The sequence below is a fragment of the Carcharhinus amblyrhynchos genome, unplaced genomic scaffold (genome assembly GCF_965287045.1).
Source record: "Carcharhinus amblyrhynchos unplaced genomic scaffold, sCarAmb.v2.hapA scaffold_42, whole genome shotgun sequence".
Lineage (NCBI taxonomy): Eukaryota > Metazoa > Chordata > Chondrichthyes > Carcharhiniformes > Carcharhinidae > Carcharhinus > Carcharhinus amblyrhynchos.
Genome location: NW_027649783.1, coordinates 3,383,532 through 3,406,673, shown reverse-complemented (window position 1 = coordinate 3,406,673; position 23,142 = coordinate 3,383,532). Strand labels below are relative to the sequence as shown.

Genomic DNA, 23,142 nt, shown 5'->3' with positions numbered 1-23,142 from the left:
TTTACTTACAACTTTATCCACTTCCTCCTGTGTTTTCAACCGAGTGGACAAAACCAGGGCGAGCGCAACAGTTTACGATAATGAAATACAACAGAGATTTGTCTTTTTCTTTTTATTCGGAACTAATTTGTTTGTAATGAAAAATTACCGAGATACAAAAACAAGTCTCTGACCCAGTCAGTGAGTTCTCCGTCAGAGACAAAGATACAAAAGTAGAAGAACAATTTTCAGCTCACACACTGAGCTTTGTACAATAACGGTGCCTGATGAAGTTAGTATGAACGCTACTGAGGTGATTATATTAGCTAAACAACCCGTGGAGCTGCGGTGGCCGAGTGGTTAAGGTGTTGGATTAGAAATCCAATGGGGTTTCCCCGCGCAGGTTCGAGTCCTGCTCGCAGCGATTATCATTGAAAGCGTTTGCTTCCGGCAGCCCCAGAGCCGGAACTCCTTCTGGTATTTTGGTGCCAAGTATGTGGATCACCATCATGCTTTCAGCTCCATGGCTCCGGGCCGAGTGCAGGAAGGTGAGCTTGAAGAGGACACCTGGGTGCCCTCGGGCTGGCATGGACAAGATAAGCCGAATGATTCAGTGCTGTTCCCTTTCTCTGGTTCCATGAGGGAAATCAGAATGTGAGCAGATTGAAAAACAACAGCATCAGGAGCGCAAGGGCAAAACAAGGTCTCATTTCAGGGGAAGATTCTTATGGAATGACACACAGAACATGAGAAATAAATTTTATCAGAATACACTGAATGATCATTTCAAAATGCTGCTTGGATGATATGACATCGTGTTCATTCAAACACATTGCTGCAAGCTGGTCATTATTGGGCGTTAGGAACTCCTGGTTATAGCAGATTGGGAATGGAAGGAGCAGCTTCACATCTGCACATTGACAGGTCAAACTGTGTCTCAGATTGACAATTCCCAGGACACGTTTTCCTCTCCTCTCGCTCTGTGCTGTGGATTCTCGGGGATTAGTTGGGGTTTCCCAGCTCAGTAACTGTGAAAGCCTCTGAGGCCGGCGATGCTCACAGTGTCTGTTCCCCAGATTCAGGGGGCTGCAGCCAATCAGAGCTGTGCCTGGGTTAACCCAGAGCTGGTTCAAATGGTGATATTGTTCACAATCTGAATTCTATTTGATCAGATGTAGATACAGATTGTGTGCACTCAGTCACTGAACAACAAGATCCCACCTTCATATAGAGTTGATGAGAGGGGATGGGGGGATAGAGTGAGTTAGAGCAGTGAGACACAGACCGCCAGACAATGCCTCACTGACAGAAATCCTTGTAAATTTCGGCTGTATCCAGAGAGATTCTCTTGGAGAAACAGAAGCTGCAGTCTCAGCTCTCATAAGAACTAGGAGCAGGATTAGCCCATCCAGCCCTTTGAACCTGCCCCGCCATTGAATAAGATCATGGCTGATCTGATAGTGGATCAGTTCCACTTACCCGCCTGCTCCCCATAACCCTTAATTCCCTTATTGATCAGAAATCTATCTACCCGTGACTTAAACACATTCAACCACTTCAATGGGTAGAGAATTCCAGAGATTCACCACCCTCTGGGAGAAGAAGTTCCTCCTCAACTCTGTTTTAAACTGCACCCCCACCACACCCCTCCCCCCCCCCACCCCCGCTCCCCGCCCGTATTTTGAGGCTGCACCCTCTAGTTCTGGTTTCCTTTCTAAGTGGAAAGAATCTCTCTACCTCTATCCTATCTAGTCCCTTCATTATCTTATAAGTCTCTACAAGATCACCCCTCAGCCTTCTAAACTCCAATCTACAGGCCCAATCTACTCAATCTCTCCTCATGAGCTAACCCCCTCATCCCCGGTATCAACCTGGTGAACCTTCTCTGTACTCCCTCCAGGGCCAATAAAATAAGGGGACCAAAATTGCGCACAGTGGTCAGGAAGGCGGATTGGGTGTTTATCTTCATAACTGGAGATACTGAGTATAAAAACTGGGAAGTTCTGCTCAATCTTTATGAAGCTCTGATTAACTGTAGCTGTTTTAGGATTGCCCCCAGATCCGGGAACCAGACTTTACAAAGTGTGTGAGAGTCCTTATGAAGGGGGAAAGGAGATTTACTGTTTTGGATCCAGCGGTGAGGGATTTTAGCTCCAAGGTATGGCTGGATAACTCGGAGTTTCTCTCTGTGCAGCAAAAGGGATTGAGTGGCGCTGGAAGAGAGGTGTAAAAGAGTAGAACATATTGAACTAAGGTTCACAGGGGGAAGTTCCTGCATTAGCTGCTAGCAGAAGGATTTGGGGACAGGCATTGAAGATTGAAGACAGGAAGTGCAAGAGGCAAAGCATCCCGACAGTGCGGAAGGAGGCCATTCGGCCCAGATATTCTGCACCGACTCTCCGACAGTGAATCCCTCCCTGCTGCAGTTGTAAATGCGTCTAGTTTGGGGGCGTTTAAGAGATCTCTGGATAGGTTTATGGACGAAAAGGGATTGGTATAGGCTAGTGGGTCATTGTTTTTGTAACTGGTCGGCGCAACATCGTGGGCCGAAGGGCCTGTTCTGCGCTGTAATGTTCTATGTTCTATGTTCTATGTTCTGTCACTCTACGTAATTACTCTGCTAATCCCCCTAACAATAAGGGTGAATTTAACCTGACCAATCCATCTAATTTGCATATCATTGGAGATGGAAGGAAACCCGAACACACGAAGGAAACCCACGCAGACACGGGGAGAGCGTGCAAACTCTACACAGACAGGCACCCAACAATGTTAGAAGTGGACGTTAGATTTCTGCTGTTGACAAACTCTGGGGATTCCACTTCAATTTTTTTTGGCACCTGGAAATCAGAGCAGTAACTAAAAATAGAACTGAAAATAAATATAATCACGACAGTTATTCACATGGCGCTAACATTTGTGGCTGTATTGCATTTGTTGACCGCGTGGCCTAATGGATAAGGCGTCTGACTTCGTTAAGTGTGGTGGTGATGCTATCAGAAGATTGCAGGTTCGAGTCCTGTCGCGGTCGTTTTATGCAGAAATCTGGTAGAACTTCTGGCAAACTGAGATTTCCTTCTTCAGCTAAAAGCTGTGTATTTTCTTGCAAACATTGCGGGGCGCTTTCTCAGAATGTATTTCCTTGTTGTTTTGCTTATTAACCTTCTCATCTCATTCTTTTATTCTCCTCCTCAGAAATCAATCACTTGCGTGTGATCTTAACAAATTATTGATGCTCCTGAATGGAGCAACAGGCTTTGTAGCAAATAGTTCAGTAAAATTCTGTGGAGGAAAATCTAATCTCCTCAGGAAGAGGTTTAATAACGAGCTGAGTGAAGTGTTTCTGATTACAGGGATGAAAGGTGATGTCACTGGGCTGGTAATCCAGAGGCCCGCACTAATCTTTGGGGACACGGAGTAAATCCCACCACGGCAGCTGATGAAATTTAAATTCACTATTTCATCAATCTGGAATTGAAAGCTCCTCTCAGTAATGGCGGCCTTGAAACTACCGGCGATTGTTATTCACTATAATCTGGTTCACCGGTGCACTTTAGATAAATAAGCCTGGCCTCCTTAACTGATCTGGCCTAAATGTGAGTCCAGACCCAGAGTAAGAGGGTGACTCTTACCTGGCATCTGAAATGGTCAAAGAAGCCCCTCTCAGTTGAAGGGCAATTAGGGAAGGGCAACAAATGCTGGTCCTGCAGGCGACACCAACAGGCTATAAAAAGAATCATTGAGTAGAAAGAGAATGGCCTGGTAACGGACTGAGAAACTGGATCCTTCTTCTCCTGTAATAACAAGGCTGAGGGATGGGCTGATATTGGGCTTTAAATTAGTGAAAGATTTTGAAAAGAATCATTTTGATAAAATGGGACCAGAGAAAGGCAGAGAAGACTGTATCCCACTTATATATGCCATTGATGGTTGGTGGTTTTAGCGCAATGATGTACATGTGACCAGTGTATCAGCGCATCCTCAGAGTGTGAGGGAAATTCCATCAGTAATGCTTCCCCGACATCCTCCAGATTGAAGTGAGGCAGCATTCATGCTGATGACTGGGAGAAGCTTGAAAATGGGCAAAACATATCCCCCAATCTGCACCATACTTTTTACCAGGCAAAATGGAGGCAGAGAAGACAGTAACAGAGGAGAAAGCTCTGTGGGCTGAGAATGGGCCTGTTCACTCACATGAAGACCCATAGCAGAAACTCACAGCCCTGAATGGATGTCATCCTCGAATCGAAGGACGGATACAAAACAAACAACATAAAAAAAGGCCAACATTAGTATTATTAAAATTTCTCATCCCCGATATAATTTGAACAATTCTTGTGTGTTTCTCCCTCTCTGGTCTGAGCTTCACTCTAAGTGTGCTGACATCTACCGGCCGCAACCCAGAACTTCAACAGAGGGAAGACATTCACATCAAGTGAGGGTGCTGCTGGAATAGGTCAAAATGAAGAATTAACGCTGGGGTGTGATAAGATAGACCTGGTAATTTAATCATAAATTCCACTAGAAAAATTACTCTTAAATTACCATTGAGTTGGCAGCATTTGCAATCGGCTAAAGCGTTGGCATTTGGCAGTTGGGTTGTTAGTCTCGGGGTATGATTGTTGTTTGGGGTAGGATTATCGTGCTCGAGGGCCCGGGTTCATAATCCCGGACACGCCCTGCCACTGGTTATTAAATCGGGAGCAGGTTTGAGCTCACGAGAATTCCCTGCAGTGAATATATCACCGCAGAACACAAGAAGAAACGATCACTAGATTTAAATTCCAGTTGACCATCCAAAGATACTGAAGGATACGAGACAGGAAATTTCCGAAGTGGGACGAATTTTGGGCGGCAGGGAGGCACAATGGTTAGCATTCCTGTCTCACAGCACCGGAGTCTCAGGTTCAATTCCGGCCTCTGATCACTGTGTGCAGTTTGCACATTCTCCCCATGTCTGCTGGGGTTGCTTCCCCGAACCCAAATTTGTGCGGACTAGGTTGATTGGCCATGTTACGTTGACCCTCGTGTCAGGGGGATCATCAAGGTAAATGAGGGTTACAGCACCACGGCCTGAGTGGGAATGTGGTCGGTACAGACTTGATGGGCCGAATGGCCTTCTTCTGCACGGTACGGATTCTATGATTGGAGACGATTAGCACAGCTGTATTTAATGGAAAGCTGGGGAAGTGTTGGAGGGTGAATGGATTTCAGAGACAAAAAGATAATGTTATATGAAATAGTTTGGGTGGGGGATCGTGTCGAGCTGTTTATTAATTAGAAAAACAAGACCCAATTTCATTTAGGTGAATTATTTATGGAATTGTCCCAGATCTACAAAGTGGCTCAGAGACCGGGAGACAAACAATCAATCCGCAATCACAGTCTGAACAAAAGACAGAATGATCCAGAATGAATCATTCACTCATATACACCCATAGAGACTGACAGATAGACAATGAATTCCACACTCAATTCCTGCATCACACACCAAGTGATACAGAATGGTTTTCACATCCATACACACAGAATAGTTACAGCACAGGAAAAGATCAGAGGACACTTTGTGTCTGGGAGTTGTCATCTCTATAGAAGCTCAGCTATCGCAGTCCACAGCTGAAAACACGGCAGCAAAATTTACAGAAGACACAATATATGTCGCAAAGTAACTTGTGGAGAGGACGTAAGGAGCTTGGAGACAGTTATAGAAAGGTTTTGTGCATGGGTAGAAACCTGGCAACTGGAATATAATGTGAACTTATTCATTTTGGCAGGAAGAGAGCAAAACCAGATTATTACTCAATTCTAGAAGGGCTGCAAACTTCCCCAGATGCAAAGGGATCTCGTTGTGTTCGAGTCACAAACATTTAGTATGCAGGTACAACAAGTAATAAAAAAGGTTAATGGAATGTCTGCTTTGTTACAGACATTTGACCATGTAAGAAAATAATGTTATGCTTCAGTTGTTTAGGTCATTAGTGAAGTATCTCGAATATTGTCTGAAGTTTCGGTATCCATATTTAATGAAGGATGTAAATGCGCTGTAATCGGTCCAGAAGAGATTGTCAGTTTGATAACTTGAATAGTTGGACAGTGCAGAGGAGATTTACCAGATTGAGAAGAGGAAAGGTTCCACAGACTGGCTGGGAATCTCTGCACCGGAGATACTCCGAGTGGGAGGTACCTTGTTCAAAGCACATCAGATCTTGAATGGTCTTCACAAGTTGCGCGTGGAAATGATGTCTCTTCTTGTGAGTGAATGCAGAACAACGGACACTTAAAGAAAACTGAGCTTCCTCTTTTGGGATGGTGAATTCTGTTCTCTCGGAGCGTTGCGTGACTTTGGAACTCTGCCTCAGAAGGCGGTGGAGGCGAGGATATTGAACACTTTTATTCTGGAGGTGGATAGATTCCTATTAGGCAACAGAATCAAAGCTTATCGGGAATAGATGGAAATGTGGAAATCGAAACACAAGCAGATCAGCCATGAGCTTAGTGAATGGCGGGACAGTCTTGTGGGGCCGAATGGCCTTCTTTTGCTCTTATTTGCTCTCCTCGTATGTCTGTCACCTGATTGTGAATTTCCCCTCAACAGGACTGCTGAAACGCACCAATACTCACGGTTCACTCGGAACACCGGAATTAAACTAAAACATGGAAAAATTAAAATCTGACTGGGATTCCCAGTCCTGTCAGACTGTATGGTTGCTTTCCGAGTTCTGCAGAGATATTTTCTCTGCAATGAGTTCCCGGGAGGTAAACATTGCTTCGTCTTTCACTCGTTGTCGCCACCTTCATTGCAAAGAATTATCTTGAGAAAAAAATGCAGGGCTCGTGCGGGATTTAAACCCGGGATCTCTCGCATTCTAATACTGTGCCCAAAGCGAGAATCATACCCCTAGACCAACGAGCCACCCACGGCAATCTATCCCCTGAACTTTTCAAAGTGTCCCAAAGTTAGGCAATTTTTTTTGACCACTGAGAGATTTATTGAACAATGTTCCATTTCACTGTCTGTTTTGATGAAGTCATGATGTCGAGATGCCGGCGTTGGTTTGGGGTAAACACAGTAAGAAGTCTCACAACACCAGGTTAATGTCCAATCGGTTTATTTGATCGTAAACCCACAAGCTTTCGGGGTTTGCCCATTCATAAGAACATAAGAACATACGAAATCGGAGCAGGAGTAGGCCACCCACCCCTTGAGCCTGCCCCGCCGTTCAATAAGATCATGGCTGACCTGTCGTGTCTCAGTTCCACATTCCCGCCCTCTCCACATAAGCCTTAATCCCCTTGCCTATCAAAAACCTATCCACCCGCGTCTTAAATATATTTAGCGAGGCAGCCTCCACCACTTCAACGGGCAGAGAATTCCAGAGATTCACCACCCTTTGAGTGAAGAAGTTCCTCTTCAACTCCGTTCTAAACCGCCCCGCTTTATCTTGAGGCTGTGGCCTTTAGTCTTACTGTCCTTTCTGAGCGGGAAGAGCCTCTCCATCTCTATCCTATCCATCCCATTCATCATCTTATATGTCTCAATGAGATCTCCCCTCATTCTTCTCAACTCTAACGGGTACAAACCTAGTTTATTCAGCCTCTCCTCATAGTTCAACCCCCTCAACTCCGGCATCAGCCTACTAAACCTCCTCTGCACTCCCCCCAAGGCCAAAATATCCTTGCGTCATCACCCGACAAAGGGGCAAACCCCGGAAGCATGTGAGTTTACGATCAAATAAATTGATTGGACTCTTACCTGGTGTTGTGAGACTTCTTACCCAGTCAAAGAAGACAGAGGATCACACTGGAAGGATTTGTTTCTGAATAGAGGGCTGTGGCAAGTGGTGTTCCTCAGGGCTCAGTGCTGGGACCTTTGCTGTTTGTAATATATAAATTATTTGGTGGAAAATGTTACTGATTTGATTAGTAAGTTTGCGGACAACACAAACAATGGTGGATTTGTGGATAGTGATGAGGGCCATCAGACGATACAGCAGAATATAGATCAGTTGGAGACTTGGGCAGAGAGATGGCCGATGGAATTTAATCCGGACAAATGTGGGTTCATTCATTTTGGAAGGTCTAATACAGATAGGAAATATATAGTAAATGGCAGAACCCATAAGAGTATTGATAGCCAAAGGGATCAAAGTGGACAGGTCCACAGGTCTTTGAAATTGGCAATGCTGGTGGAGAAGGTAGTCAAGGAGGCACACGGCATTCTTGCATTCGTCGGCTGAGACATTGAGTTTAAAAATTGGCAAGTCATGTTGCTGCTTTATAGAACCTTACTGAGGCTGCACTTGGAATTTAGTGTTCAGTTCCGTCCGCCAAACTACCAGAAGAATGTGGAGGCTTTGGAGAGGGTGCAGAAAAGATTTACTAGGATGTTGCCTGCTAAGGATGGCATTAGCTATGGGGAGAGGTTCGAGAAACTTGGTTTGTCCTCCCTAGAACGAAGGAGTTTGAGGGGCGACTTGCTAGAAGTCCACAAGATTACGAGAGGCATGGACAGAGTGGACAGTCAGAAGCTTTTTTTTTCCCCCTGGGTGAAAGAATCAGTCTCTCGGAGGCAAAGGTTTAAGGTGTTAGGGACAAGGTTTAAAGGAGATGTATGAGGGAAGGAGTGGTGGGTGCCTGGAACTCTTTGCCACGGATGTAGTGGAAATGGATACGGTAGTGACTTCTTCGCGGTGTATTGACAAATTCATGAATAAGATGGAAATAGAGGGATCTGGTCCCCGGAATGGAAGGAGGGTTTAGATAAGTCGGGTAGCATGATCGATGCAGGCTTGGAAGGCCGAAGGGCCTGTTTCTGTGCTGTAATTTTCTTTGATCTTTGCTCACCCAGAGAAAATCTACGCAAACACGGGGAAACATGGAGACTCCACACAGACACTGAGTCAAACCGGGAATCAAACCCGGGTCCCTGGTGCTGTGAGGCAGCAGCAGCTTCCTATCCACCCTGTCCGTTTCTTATACACCTCAATCAGGTCTCCTCTCAGCCTTCACTGCTCTAAATAAAATAATCTGATCCAATCCAATCTCTCTTCATAGCTCAAATTCTCCATCCCAGTCTACGATCTGGTCACTGGTAAATGGACACTGCACCCTCCCCAGTGCAATCAAATCCTTACTGTCGTGATTTGACCAGAACTGCACACTGTCCTCCAGCGGTGGCCTCACCAAAATGTTGTCCAGCTCGAACTGAACCTTCCTGCTCTTACAATCATGCATTAATATTCCATTCCTCACGCTGCATCAATCTTCACAACTCACAGACTCAAAGGGATTTCCAATATTGGAAAACATTGGAGGTTTCCTTTGTATTTTCAGGGGTTTGGAATCAGTGGATCATCCAAAAATGGAACTGAAAAATATGAAATCACAGCATTTATTGACATTGTGCTAATGTCAGGGTAATATTCAACGCGTTGACTCCGTGGCGTCGCCACGTCAAAGGTGAGCCAAAATGCTGTTGAATTGAACGAACGTTGATCTCGGGTCACGAAAAGTTTCCGTACAAATGTAAAGATTTCCATTTTCGAAAGTTTCAATTCTTGACAGCCTTTTATTTTTGCCGTTTTCAAAATTAGAGAACAACACAAGTACAATTTGGCATAATAAAATTGCGATGAACTCCCCGTCGGGGAATTGAACCCCGGTCTCCCGCGTGACAGGCGGGGATACTAACCACTATACTAACGAGGAACTGCCCCTCCAATTGACGAAACGCATTGTACACTTGCCATTTACACTTCCGGAACGACAACTCAGTTCTGACGAGATCAGTTATTTTCCCCAATACGGAGAACCATTTAATGCAGCAAACGGCGGCTTCAACGCATTAATTAAGACTTTTGGATTAGCAGGAAAGAGAATGAGATGGATGCATGAAGAAAAAAAACACAAATCAGGTGGAGACAGAAAGGTGCGTTTCCCGTTCATATCAAACCGCATGTTCTTTTTAATTTTGGAGGAAAGACGGGGTGTTTTGAAATCTGAACATTCTGGACCATCTCAGCTGGGCTCTCTCCACAGATGATGTCAGACCTGCCGAGCTTTTCCAGTATTTTGATTTGTTGTTTCAGATTCCAGCATCGGCGGCATTTTGCTTTTATCTTGTCTCGAAATGTGTTTTTTTTTTCCAAACGGCTGGAAGTTTCAAGGTGCTTTACAGCTGAGATGCATTTCTTTCATTATATTGTCTTTTTATTGCCCGAGGTACAGGCGCAGATTGAGCAAATACATAAAGTACTGTATCTGTCATCGTTTTGAAATTCGTCATTTCGGGGACAATGAACTTTATCCAGATACAAATTCCGAGGACGGATGAATAATTGTTCCTTGAGCCTGAAGTGATTTCAACACACAACCTTCTAATTTGGAGTCAGACGCGCTACTGTTGCGCCACAAGGTCACAGATCTTACTCTCCTTTTACATCTGTGTTATGTTTGGTGAATTCAAAACTCAAACAGGGAATTGTCTCCCTCTTTACTTTCTCGGGATTTAAATAGAATGGAAGGGTAACAACGAAGCAAAATTAACGAGAAAGTAGAAACACAACATTATCCTACAGGAGAAATGTGTTCTTTGTTCAAGAGGTGATTAGAAAGGGCATTTTTGTATGACGAGGTGGCCCAGTGGTGAAGGCGATGGATTGCTACTTCATTGCGTTCTGCACGTGTGGGTTTGCATCACATCCTCGTCGGAAATACATCTTCACTGCCCCTTTATTGGGGGTAAACTCAGTATGTGGGGATGCGGCCTGGGTCGGATTGCTGTTGGTGTAGTCTCGATGGGCCGAATGCCCTTCTTCTGCACTGTGGGGATTGTTTGATTTTCGCGGCGGCAGTTTCACTTCTCTGAAAGCATTGATCCACCAGTTCCTTATCTAAAAAGCCGACTCCAATGAGTTCCTGACCACAATCTTTGAATATCTCACCAGATAACGATGAAAAGTCCAACATGTCATTCTTTGCGCCGCAGCTGCAGCATTTATTCCCCATTCCCATAGAACATTACAGCACAGAAACAGGCCTTTTGGCCTTCCCTGGCTGTGCCGAACCATTTTTCTACCTAGTCCCACTTACCTGCACTTGAACCATATCCTTCCGCACCCCTCTCATCCATGTACCTGTCCAAGCTTTTCTTCAATGTTAAAAATGAACCCGCATTTACCACTTCATCCGGCAGCTCATTCCACATTCCCACCACTCTCTGTGTGAAGAAGCCCTCCCCCCCAAATATTCCCTTTAACCTTTCCCCTTCACCCTTAACCCATGTCCTCCACTTTTTTTTGCCTCCCCTCGCCTCCGTTGAAAAAGTCTATTTGCATTCACTCTATCTATACCCATCATAATTTTATACACCTCTATCAAATCTCCCCCCATTCTTCTAAGATCCAAGGAATAAAGTCCTAACCTATTCAACCTTTCTCTGTAACTCAGTTTCTCAAATCCCGGCAACATCCTTGTAAACCTTCTCTGCACTCTTTCAACCTTATTAATATCCATCCTGTAATTAGGTGACCAAAACTGCATGCAGTACTCTAAATTCGGCCTCACCAATGTCTTATACAGCCTCACCATAACATTCCAACTCTTATACTCAATACTTTGATTTATAAAGGCCAATTTTCAAAAGCATTCTTTACGACCCTATCTACCTGTGACGCCACTTTTAGGGAATTCTGTATCTGTACGCCCAGATCCTTCTGTTCTCCTGCACTCTTCAGTGTCCTATCATTATCCTTGTATGTTCTAGCTTGGTTTGTCCTTCCAAAGTGCAACACCTCACACTTGTCTGCATTAAACTCCATCTGCCATTTTTCTGCCCATTTTTCTAGCTGAAGCAAATCCCTCTGTAAGCTTTGAAAACCTTCCTCACTGTCCACTACTCCTCCAATCTTTATATCGTCAGCAAATTTACTGAACCAATTTACCACATTATCATCCAGATCATTGATGAGCTTTTCGGGTTTGCCCCTTCGCCAGGTGAATGGAGAGGTCTGGCCTCAGACAGAGCATATAACAGCATAGACAGTTTACAGATTACTGATTACAATGCGAACCTTTACACCTAACCTGCAATTCAAGTCTTAAAGATGCCGAAAATGTGAGTGGAAAGAGCATTATGCATAGGTTAAAGAGATGTGTATTGTCTCCAGACAGCACAGTAATTGAAGGTTTGCAAACCCAGACAAGTCACAGGGGGTTACAGATAGGGCGACATGAACCCAAGATCCCGGTTGAGACCCTTCCACATGTGTGCGGAACTTGGCTATCAGTCTCTGCTCAGCGACTCTGCGCTGTCGTGTGTCGTGAAGGCCGCGTTGGAGAACGCTTACCCGAAGGTCAGAGGTCGAATGCCCGTGCTATAAGGCAGCAGCAGCTTCCGATCCACCCTGTCCATTCCTTATATACCGCAATCAGGTCTCCTCTCAGTCTTCACTGCTCTAAATAGAACAGTCTGATCCAATCGAGTCTCTCTTCACAGCTCAAATTCTCCATCCCAGACAACGATCTGGTTACTGGTAAATGGACCATGTTCTGCAGTAATATATTCTCTGCAATGGTTTCTCGGGAACTCGAATCTGCTCCTGATTTTAATCATTCTCAGAATCTACTTTGGAGAAAAATAAATATAAACACCGGGCTCGTCCGGGATTTGAACCCGGGACCGCTCACATTTCCCTACCGTGACCCAAGCGAGAATCATACCCCTAGACCAACGAGCCAACTGCACAAAATGCAGTGACGAAAACATCTTTTCAAAGTCTCCCACAGCTTATTTACCATCTCTTCATAACAACATTGTTAAATCAGGAATGTTCCCGAACAATGTTCCATTTCACTGTCTGTTCTGGTGAAGATCAGAAGCAGTGATATCAGTTTTCACCACTCGCCATGTCGACCTGTGGTTGTAACTCGCCAGTCGCGTCGGTAATCTCATTCTGACAGCCGGATTTGATTGGATTTGATTTATTTTTGTCACATGAAATAGTATACAGTGAAAGGTATGGTTTCTTGCAGACAAAGCATACCGCACATAGAGAAGGAAGGGAAAAAGTGCTGGATGTAATACCACCTCATCTTTCCCCAAATAAGGGGACCAAAACTGGACACAATATTCCAGTTGTGACTTCATCAACACAATTGAAACAATATTTCTCTACTTTCTTACTCCAGTTCTTTTGCAATATATGCTTACGTTCAAATTCCCTTTTAAATTATACATTTTACCCGCATTCTGAGTTTCTGTGATTCTGGACAGAGACAGCCAGATCCCTCTGTCCACACAGATTTTGAAACTGCTTTCCAGAAGGATAATAATTTGCCTTTCGCATTTATCCACATTGAACTCCATCTGCCAAAAGCTATCCAATTCTCCGAGTATATCTAGATCCATCTGGAATATTTTTACATCGTCTTCACCGCCTGCTTTCCCACAAATTGTGTATTATTCACAAATTTTGTCGTGTTACACTCTGTCCCTGCTTGCAGATCATTGATATAGATTGGAAAGAGTTGAGATCCGAGGACTGGCCCCTGTGGCACCCCGCCTGTTACAGTTCGCCAGCCTAAGAAGGATCCATTTTCCCCCCATTTATCCCGAACCTCTGCTCCCTGTCAGTCAGCCAATCCTCAATCCAATCCAGTTCTCTCCGCTGACTCCCAGACACCAGAACATTTCATGGGAAAACTCTAACTGCTGTTACCTACAAAAAAAAACTACGGTCCAGTTCCTACATTCCTGACTCAGTAACACCTCCAGAAACAGCCCCAAAAAGAATGAACTGAAATGATTCAGTTTAATGGGGAAAATCAGGTCTGTATAGCAGTGACACGGCATGTGCTTGTGGGGTAACGATAGCGGGACTGATTCCCATATTATGAAAGTTTCGTGTTCAAAGGGGGGGTAGCTACAGGACGGATGTCAGGGGTAGGTTCTTTACCCAGCGGGTGGTGAGGGATTGGAATGCCCTGCCTGCTGCAGTTGTAAATGCGTCTAGTTTGGGGGCGTTTAAGAGATCTCTGGATAGGTTTATGGACGATAAGGGATTGGTATAGGCTAGTGGGTCATTGTTTTTGTAACTGGTCGGCGCAACATCGTGGGCCGAAGGGCCTGTTCTGCGCTGTAATGTTCTATGTTCTATGTTCTATGTTCTAAATTACGTCAAGCTTCTGGAGCCTTTGTGCAGTTGGTTCCTCGATTTTATTTCTGGATAATGTTCCCGAAATGATCATTGTCAAAACTAAGATTTAAATGGTATTTTAGGAAAACTCCCGGTTTACAGGCTCAGTTTATATTTCTTTACACAGTTTTATATCGGAGCGATGTTTCAGGGATGTGATGTGTCCATTGCTTATAAAATCAAAGCAAACTCCACAGTCCCAGATAAATCTCGGTGTCATCAAAGAGGAGAACTGACTGGCGGTGATTTAACCGAGGATTCACACCTCAGGCCAGGAGCAAGGCTGAGAACGCGGCCTTCATAAATAACCTCGATATTACATAGAAACATAGAAGACAGGAGCGGGAGGAGGCCATTTAGCCCTTCGATCTTTCTCTGCTATCCATCACGATCATGGCTGATCGTCCAATCAGCAGACTAATCCTGCTAAGATTCTATTAATTCTATTAATTATTAATTCTATGTTCTATGCTTTCTCCCCATATCCTTTGACCCCATTCGTCCCAAGTGCTAAATCTAGTCACGTCATGAATACATTCAATGTTTTGGCATCAACTACTTCCTGTGCGAATGAACTCCACAGGCTCTTTGGGTGAAAAAATGTCTCTTCATCTCCGTCCGAAGACTGGAATGAAACCCGAGCTGAATAAGATGTCCAACCAACTGAGAGAAACCTGCCGCCCAAGGTGACACAAATCAACAAGAGGGTGAAAATTTACTGCCAACGAAACCAGGATAACCCCTGGGGCAGCAGCCAAGTGCCCCACTTGGATGTGAATGCGAATATCATAGCAAAGGGTGGCTTTAATCCATCATCTTCGGGGTTATGGGCCCAGCACGCTTCTGCTGCGCCACTCTGCTCTGCACACACTTGCTTTTTGCCTTTTCTCAAGAACACAAGGGTTGGGAAACTCGGCCGTTGTCAGAACTGTCTCTGAGTTTGGAATTCTGTCTGTATTTGTCCAGCTCTGGGGTTGTAGGATGGGACTCAGGTCCAGGACTCTGGCTGCGGTTGAAAAATGGATAGAGACACGTTTTAAATATAATGAGGATGAAGATGGAATTCAAATCGATTTGCGCAGGGCGGGTGTTCGTTGAGTGAGTGGATCAGAATGGCCGGAAAGTTTAAGACGCTGTTTTCAGGCATCACATTTCTCTGAAATCCCAATCCTGACGGTGATTTTTCCGTATCGAGGCACCATCCAAACCCGCGAAATCTTTCAGCTGGAAGCACAAGGGCAGCAGATGCAGAGAAACAAGGACCACCTGCAAGTTCCACTCCGAGAGACACACACCATCCTGACTTGGAAATATATCGCCGTTTCTGTGGCTGTCTCACAATCCTGGAACACCCTCCCTAACAGCACAGTGTGTGTACATACACCATATGGACTGCAGTGGCTCAAGATAGAACTTACCACCAAATTAATATTAGATAAGGAATGCTGGCCCAGTCCGCGACAGCAACATCCCGTGAAAATAACATTTTGAAAAATCATCTGTGTCGGAGTCGGGGAACATCTGACTTCAGATTAGAAAACTATGTATGTCAATCAAATCCTGAAGGCGGATACTTTCTACCAGATGTGTGTCTGACATCATCTGTGGAGAGAGACCAGCTGAGATTGTCCAGCATGTTCAGACTTCAAGACCCCGCCTTTCCTCCAAAATTAAAAAAGAACATGCGGTTTGATATGAACGGCAAACACACCTTTCTGTCTCCACCTGATTTGTGTGTTTTCTTCATGCATCCATCTCATTCTCTTTCCTGCTAATCCAAAAGTCTTAATGAGTTAGTTAAAGCCGCTGTTTGCTGCATTAAATGGTTCTCCGTATTGCGGAAAATAACTGATCCCGTCAGTACTGAGTTATCGCTCTGGAAGTGTAAGTGGCAAGTGTACAATGCGTTTCGTCGCTTCACGGGGCAGTTCCTCGTTAGTATAGTGGTTAGTATCCCCGCTTGTCACGCGGGAGACCGGGGTTCAATTCCCCGACGGGGAACTTATCACAAATTTATTATGTCAAATTGTACTTGTGTCGTTCTGCAACTTTGAAAACGGCAAAAATAAAAGACTGTGAAAAATTGAAACTTTCGAAAAGGAAATCTTTACATTTGTACCGACACTTTTCGTAACCTGAGATCAACGTTCGTTCAATTCATCAGCATTTTGGTTCACTTTTGATTTGGCGATTCCACGTCGTCAACACTTCGAATATTACCCTGATATTAGCACAATGTCAATAAATGCTGTGATTTCACATTTTTCAGTTCTATTTTTGGATGATCCACTGATTCCCAAATCCCCGAAAATACAAAGGACATCCCCAATGTTTTCCAATATTGGAAATCCCTTTGAGTCTGTGAGTTGTGAAGATTCATGCAGCGTGAGGAATGGAATATTAATGCATGATTGTAAGAGCAGGAAGGTTCAGTTCGAGCTGGAAAAAATGTTAGTGAGGCCACCGCTGGAGGACAGTGTGCAGTTCCGGTCAAATCACTACAGTAAGGATATGATTGCACTGGAGAGGGTGCAGTGTCCATTTACCAGGGACCAGATCGTTGCCTGGGATAGAGAATTTGAGCTATGAAGAGAGTCCATGAAGACACCATTCACTGTCCTATTCTCATCAACCATCTTCGTCACTTCCTTGAAACACTCGATCATGTTCGTGAGACAAGAGCTCCCCTTTACAAAACCATGATGTTTCTCACTAATATGTCCACTCATTTCCAAGTGGGAAATACCCTGTCTCGACGAATTCTCTCCAATAATTCCCCGACCATTGATGGAAGGCTCACCGGCCTGTAATTACCTGGATTGTTGGTGTTATCCTTCTTCAACAAAGGAATAACATAGGCGATTCTCCAATCATCTGGGACCTCCTCTGTACCCAGTCAGAATGCAATGATTTCTCTCAGGCTCCAACAATTTCCTCTCTTGTCTCTCTCAGTATTTGGGGTATATCCCATCAGACCTATCTTACCGACCTTAATATTTCTCAAGGGCACCAATACCTTCTCCGTTTTGATTTCAACATGACTCAAACCACCTGCACATCCTTCCCCAGACTCATCATCATACACGTCATTTTCAGTCAACACTGACGCAAAGTTCTCATTTAATACTTCACCCATTTTCTCTAGCTCCATGCATAGATTCTCTTCGTTGCCCTTGAGTGGGCCGACCCTCTCCCTGGCTGCCCTCTTGCTCGTTATGTATGTACAATCAGCCCTGGGATTTTCCTTAATCCTGCTGGCCAGTGTATTTTTCGTGGCCACTTTTAGCCTATTGTTTCATTATGTTTTCATCTTCCTCATCAGGTTAAGGAGCGGCGCTCCAAAAGCTCATCTTACCAAATAAATCTGTTGGACTTTAACCTGGTGTCCTGCTGCTACTTAATGTGCCTCCCCCAGTCGGCAACTCCACGTCTGTCTGTGAGAGGATGGAATTAATACTGTATCTGTTATCCATGATCTGCATACAGATTTGCTCCTCTATCTCTTTCTCACCACACTTCCCTTTTTCCTTCTCTATCACTTCTGATCACATTGTATTGAATAGTAATTGCCTGGTGTTCTATGTGACTGATGGAGTCACTCTGTCCGTGGTACTGTTGGGGACTCAATGTGTATTTGCCAGTTAGTGGGAGCTGAGAGTGACTGCGGGGTTCATTCCCTCCCTGCGATGCTCTGCCATTTTGGGATTAATGTTGTAACTTTCCTTCTCGGTCACTATATGAGGGGGACTGGGTTTACTTTTACCTATCAGTCTCTGCAACTGCCTGTGGGGTTCATCCTCTAATTGTCAGTCTCTGGCTGTGTAAATCAATGTGTACTCTTTAAATATCAGAGAAGAGAGAAAATTACAGCATAGGAGCAGCCCTTCAGCCCTCTAAGCCTCCGCCGACCATGCTGCCCATGTGAACTAAAACCTCCTTTCAGTCTGTGGCACTGAGCCTGCTTTCTGCTCAATGGGCCGAGTGTTGGCGAGTGGGATTAGTTGGGCAGGCCAGGGCATTTCATACATCACTGTAGATTCGATGGGCCAAAGGGCCTCTTCGACACTATCCTATTCTCTGATACAGGGCCTTACAACCCAAGCTTGGAAAATGATGTATTCATAGATAATGTATTTTGGGTGGGTGTCAGTATAAACTGCAGAAATTTGGTTCATGTCTTAAAACTCACAGTTTGTTTTCCCCGCATAGAATTGTTGATATTTCAAACATTTGAATTTGTTGTGAATGCTGAAAATGTAGTGAATTTTCGAACACTTCATAGAATCATAGAAAACCTACAGTGCATAAAAAGGCCATTTGGCCCATCGAGTCCGCACTGACCACAATTCCACCCAAGCCCTACCCCTATATCCCTACGTATTTGCCCCTAATCAAAAAAGTCTCAGGACATTCCGAGGCAATTTCAGCATCGACTGCCGTGCCGCCCTATATCGTTCAGTTTGAGGGAAAAGGTAAACTGGCCCGTAAGGGGATCGAACCCGCGACCTTGGCGTTATTAGCACCACGCTCTAACCAACTGAGCTAACCGGCCACATCCAAACTGACCTCCACGGATGGTTATCGGGGCAGCACGGTAGCATAATGGTCAGCACTGCTGCTGCACAGCTCCAGGGACCTGGCTTCAATTAGAGAAGTTTGCACATTCTCCACGTGTCTGCGTGGGTTTCCTTCGGATGCTCCAGTTTCCTCCCACAGACCAAAGACGTGTGGGTTAGGTTGATCGGCTGTGCTAAAATTTGCCCTTAGTGTCCTGAGATGCGAAGGTTCGAGGAATTAGCGTGTAAAAAATGTAGGGATATGGGGGTAGGGCCTAGATAGGATTGTGGTCCGTGCAGACTCGATGGGCTGAAGGGCCTCTTTCTGCACTGTAGGGTTAAAGAAAAACACTTACCAGAAACATAGTGTGATTTCTATATGTGTGTTGCCTGATGTTGTTGTTGCTGCTCTTGTTTTTTTTTTACTGTGACTGTGTTTTCACTGTCTGGCAATGAAGACAAATAAATAAATGTCTCATGATCGATTGGAATGGTAGAACAGAGTCAAAGTGCCATGTGCAATGTCTGTTCTTAATTGCTGTGTTCTGGTGACTGGAAGAGACGGATCGATGGATACTGAGGGAAATAAGGGTGGAAATTGCAGTGGCAATGGAGGCAATTTCTAACCCAGCTCGTTATATGGGTGGTGCCAAATGAGTGGAGAATTGCAAAGGGTAAAGACACCTCTTCAGAAATGGCTGTAAGAATGAGTCCAATCAGTTTCATATCAGTTTAATTGTTGGGCCGAAGGGCCTGTTTCCTGTGCTGTGTTCTTCTTTGTTGTTCAATATGTAATATTCTCCAAATAATAACCGGAGGGGTAAAAAAAATAACACCCACGTGTGCTGATGCACAATAATTAAGGAAAGCCCCTCAGTAATCCCATAATGAGCTTGATCGAGATTTTCATGAGGGTAATGGAAAAGGCGAGGATTCAAATCCCAGTCCTGATAATGCTTGGGGGAGGCAGTGGCAGTGGACAAGTAATCCAGAGATCCTGGGTAATACTCTGAGAAGCTGGGTTCAAAACTCAAAAGGGCAGATGGTGAAATTTTAATTCAAGACAAACCCTGAATTAATTGTCCATTTTTATAAAACCTCATGCCGTTTACTAATGTCCTTCAGGGAACAAAATCTGCAGGAGGAGTGTATTTGAGTCAGCAAGTCCAGAGGTAACAAAAACATGGATGAGGGTTTCAGGTACAGTTGAGATCAGGTATTATCCACAATGTGTGAAGTTACACAGCTGGAAACAGGTGGTCTTGGTGCAGGAACAGATGTGTGGTCAGAATCTCATTTCCAGGTGGAATGATGTGCCAAGGTTATATGGGTTTGTTTCGGCCTCGACAGTGACCAGGGAGAGTGATGGAGTCATTGACTGGGAATGGAATTTGTGGTGGGACCTTTGGCCTTCCAGATGTTTAATTATCTGCTTATCTAGTACAAGCTGCTGGATAAGCAATTTAATCATTTAATAAGAGGGATTGGTTCTGAGAGCTGATGGTGAGCTGGAACTGGGTATTATCAGCTTACGTGTGAAAACTGACACTGTTCTTCAGATTATGACACCGAGAGGTAAGGTCTAGAAATAGGAGGGAGCCAAGGATAAATCCTCCAAAGATTCGGGAGGTAACAACACAGGAGGGAGAAGAGTGACCATTGCGGGTGATATTGTGCCACTGACCAGAAAGGTAAGAATGGAACGTGGCGAGTGCAGTCTTCCCCAGCTGGACATCCATAGAGTATAGAACATTACAGCGCAGTACAGGCCCTTCGGCCCTCGATGTTGTGCCGACCGGTGGAACGAATCTAATGACCCTCCAACCTAAACTATTCCAATATTATCCATATGCCTATCCAACTGACCATTTGAACGCCCTTAAAGTTGAAGAGTCCACAACTGCTGCAGGCAGGGCATTCCACGCCCTTACTACCCTCTGAGTAAAGAACCTACTCTGACATCTGTCCTATAATTATCACCCCTCAATTTAAAGCTATGTCCCCTTGTGTTAGCGATCACCATCCGAGGGAAAAGGCTCTCACTGTCCACCCTATCCAATCCTCTGATCATCTTGTACGCCTCAATCAGGTCACCTCTTAACCTTCTTTTCTCTAACGAAAACAACCTCAAGTCCCTCAGCCTTTCCGCATAAGACCTTCCCACCATACCAGGCAACATCCTGGTAAACCTCCTCTGCACTCTTTCCAATGCCTCCGCATCCTTCTTATAATGCGGCGACCAGAACTGTACGCAATACTCCTCGTGCGGCCGCACCAGAGTTTTGTACAGTTGCAACATGACCTCACGGCTCCGAAATTCATCCCTCTACCAATAAAAGCTAACACACCGTACGCCTTCTTAACAACCATGTCAACCTGGGTGCCAACTTTCAGGGATCTATGCACATGTACACCGAGATCTCTCTGCTTGTCGACACTTCCATTAGCCCTATATTCTGTACTCCTGTTACTCTTACCAACGTGAATCACCTCACACTTTTCCGCATTGGTCTTCTACACTTTGCTCAATCTGTTCTTCACAACAATCCTTGAACTGATGTGATGGGAATTTCTTTCGCTGAGAGAAGCTACAATCCCAACATTGAACATCCTGTTGAATATTCAGGGTCTAAGACAAAGAGGATCGCATTTCCCCCTGAATCTGCTGTGTTTTTCTTCAATGTTCCTTTCAAATGACAGCCTGAAAGGATAGCTAGTTAATAGAAGTTTATTCGCTGAAGACTTAGCGCACCGACGGCTCGTTGGTCTAGTGGTATGATTCGCGCTTCGGGGGTTGCCCTGTATGGAATTGCGAGAGGTCCCGGGTTCAAATCCCGGACGAGCCCTCACTTGTTGCCAGTTTTGGTTCCAAATGTTGGTTGTTTATTTCGAAAAAAACCACGTTTCGTTTTCGATGGCGGGATTTACATGTCTCCAGATCAGGTTTGAAATCCAGCAACACATCCCGACAATTTTCTCAATGCTGCAAATCAAAAGTTTTCAAGAATGTTCACCCACGGAACCAGACTGTAAACTTATCCCAATGAATCAATCAGGGCTGTCCATTGCTTGTCGCGTCAGGGATTCTTGCATTGTGTGTTCAGTTGTATTTTGGTCAGAAAGAAATTGAGGTCTGACAATGCTGTGGGCGGGGTGGGGGTGGGGGGTGGTGGTGGAGGAGGTGCGGGGGCGGTGGGGGAGGTGGGCGGGAGGGGGAGGGGGGTCACAGTTTGGTTTTGAATCGATTATATTTTAACTATGTCCCAGGCGTTTCACTGAGCAGGAAGTGAATCTTTGTGAAACTGTTCGGTATTCCACTCCAGAGGTAATTAACTCAATGAAGAGGAGGTTTGAAGAGTCTGTCCATATTTGATTAGACGCGAGCACCGGGTGATATGCATCTAAGGAGACTGAAAGACATGATCAGTGTAATTGCGAAGAGACTGGAAATAACTTTCCAACTTCCGATTTATTAAGGTAACAATGTTTTTCGAACTGTCTTGGGTATTTTGAAATCGTAACCGAGAGTGTTGATGAAGGTAATACTGTTCATGCGGTTTACATAAACTTCCAAAAGCACGGAAATTTTTAATAAGGCAGATTAAAGTAAATGCATCAAAATGTGAATTGATTCGTTGTGAAGGAAGAACCCAGGTTCAAAACATAAACTACATGGTACAGTTCTAAAGAGGCAAATATGTACATATATCTTCCAAGTTGACAGGGATGATCATACAGGTTTCCAGCATGAAAAAAGGCCCTTCAGCCCAACTTGTCCTTTTTTACCCACTAAGCTAGTCCCAAGTGACCGCGTTTGGCCCATATCCCTCGGTAGCCATCTTACTGATGTAACTGTCCAAACGCTTTTAAAAGATAAAGTTATACTCACTTCTACTACTACCTCTGGCAGCTTGTTCCAGACAATCACCATCCGTAAAAAATAAAAATGCCCCTCTGCACCCTTTTGTATCTCTCCCCTCTCAGCTTAAACGTATGCCCTCCAGTTTTAGACTCCCCTACAATTTCGAAAAGATATGGACTGTCTCGCTGATCAATGACCCTTATTATTTTGTAGACCTCAAGAAGATCACCCCTAAGTCCAGAGAAAAATTCCTTGCCTGTCCAGTCTCTTCTTGTAACTCAAATCATCAAGCCTTGGTAGCATTCTAGTCATTTTTTTCTGCACTCTTTCGAGTTGAATAATATCCTTTCTCTAATCGGGTGACCAGAACTGTACACAGGGCGGTGAGGAGAGTGATCATAATAAATCAGACGGTGCTCTGCGTCTTTTTTTTAATCAATGGGGTACTGAAGACAAAATAACAGAAGCTATGTTAAACATGCATTTAAATTGGGTTCAGTTTCAAGTGGATACTGTTTCCATTTTCTACAAAGCAATTTATAAGAATATT

At 44.6% G+C, this 23,142-nt stretch overlaps 6 non-coding genes across 6 annotated transcripts; 4 read left to right on the top strand and 2 right to left on the bottom strand.

The window, feature by feature from the left end:
* Positions 1 to 321: 321 nt before the first annotated feature.
* Positions 322 to 403, top strand: trnas-aga (transfer RNA serine (anticodon AGA)). Its single transcript has one exon. It is a non-coding gene; the product is annotated as a tRNA-Ser (tRNA).
* Positions 404 to 2,918: 2,515 nt separating this feature from the next.
* trnar-ucg (transfer RNA arginine (anticodon UCG)) lies at positions 2,919 to 3,010 on the top strand. The gene is given in 2 exon segments: positions 2,919 to 2,955; positions 2,975 to 3,010. It is a non-coding gene; the product is annotated as a tRNA-Arg (tRNA).
* Positions 3,011 to 9,615: 6,605 nt separating this feature from the next.
* trnad-guc (transfer RNA aspartic acid (anticodon GUC)) lies at positions 9,616 to 9,687 on the bottom strand. Its single transcript has one exon. It is a non-coding gene; the product is annotated as a tRNA-Asp (tRNA).
* A 6,416-nt stretch (positions 9,688 to 16,103) lies between these two features.
* On the top strand, positions 16,104 to 16,175 carry trnad-guc (transfer RNA aspartic acid (anticodon GUC)). Its single transcript has one exon. It is a non-coding gene; the product is annotated as a tRNA-Asp (tRNA).
* A 2,477-nt stretch (positions 16,176 to 18,652) lies between these two features.
* On the bottom strand, positions 18,653 to 18,726 carry trnai-aau (transfer RNA isoleucine (anticodon AAU)). The gene has a single exon. It is a non-coding gene; the product is annotated as a tRNA-Ile (tRNA).
* A 2,760-nt stretch (positions 18,727 to 21,486) lies between these two features.
* On the top strand, positions 21,487 to 21,576 carry trnap-cgg (transfer RNA proline (anticodon CGG)). The gene is given in 2 exon segments: positions 21,487 to 21,522; positions 21,541 to 21,576. It is a non-coding gene; the product is annotated as a tRNA-Pro (tRNA).
* Positions 21,577 to 23,142: the final 1,566 nt, after the last annotated feature.